The following is a 533-nucleotide window of genomic DNA, read 5'->3' as shown; positions in this document are numbered from 1 at the left end:
TCTTTTTGACTTGAAGTAGTTCTTCTTCTTCTTGAAATTTAATGGCGATTGGCAGACAAAGCCAGGGCGCATTACCGCCACCCATCGATCTGGAATGGCGTTGCGTGGTTGTTGTTTCAATCCCATCTGGGCACATACAAAATAAACAGAGACCACGCATGCCAGGATAAACATAGTGTCTATTAAACAAACAAGCATACAAATAAAATAACCAGCGGCACTAGGAATGCATGACGAAGTTCACTTTTTTATCTCAGAGCTAGGAATACAAGGGAGTTAAAGGCAGAATTGCAGTAAGTTGCTTGTTTGCTGAAATTAATTCAGGTGGCAGCTCCGAAACTTTTCATAAATGTGTTATATAAATTTAATACATATGCATGATGACACCCAGAAAAATCATGTCATCATTGCCCCCTCTCTCCCCAACACATCTCACCCCCTCAGTATCTCTCCCTCCCTGTACTGCTGTATATTCCCCTAAATATGTTTTGATGTCTGTTTGGCTGTTTTGGTTAGGTTTCCCCATTCTTAGC

The sequence above is a fragment of the Myripristis murdjan genome, chromosome 21, assembly GCF_902150065.1.
Source record: "Myripristis murdjan chromosome 21, fMyrMur1.1, whole genome shotgun sequence".
In the NCBI taxonomy this organism is placed as follows: Eukaryota; Metazoa; Chordata; class Actinopteri; order Holocentriformes; family Holocentridae; genus Myripristis; species Myripristis murdjan.
Note: the sequence above shows the minus strand (reverse complement) of the source record.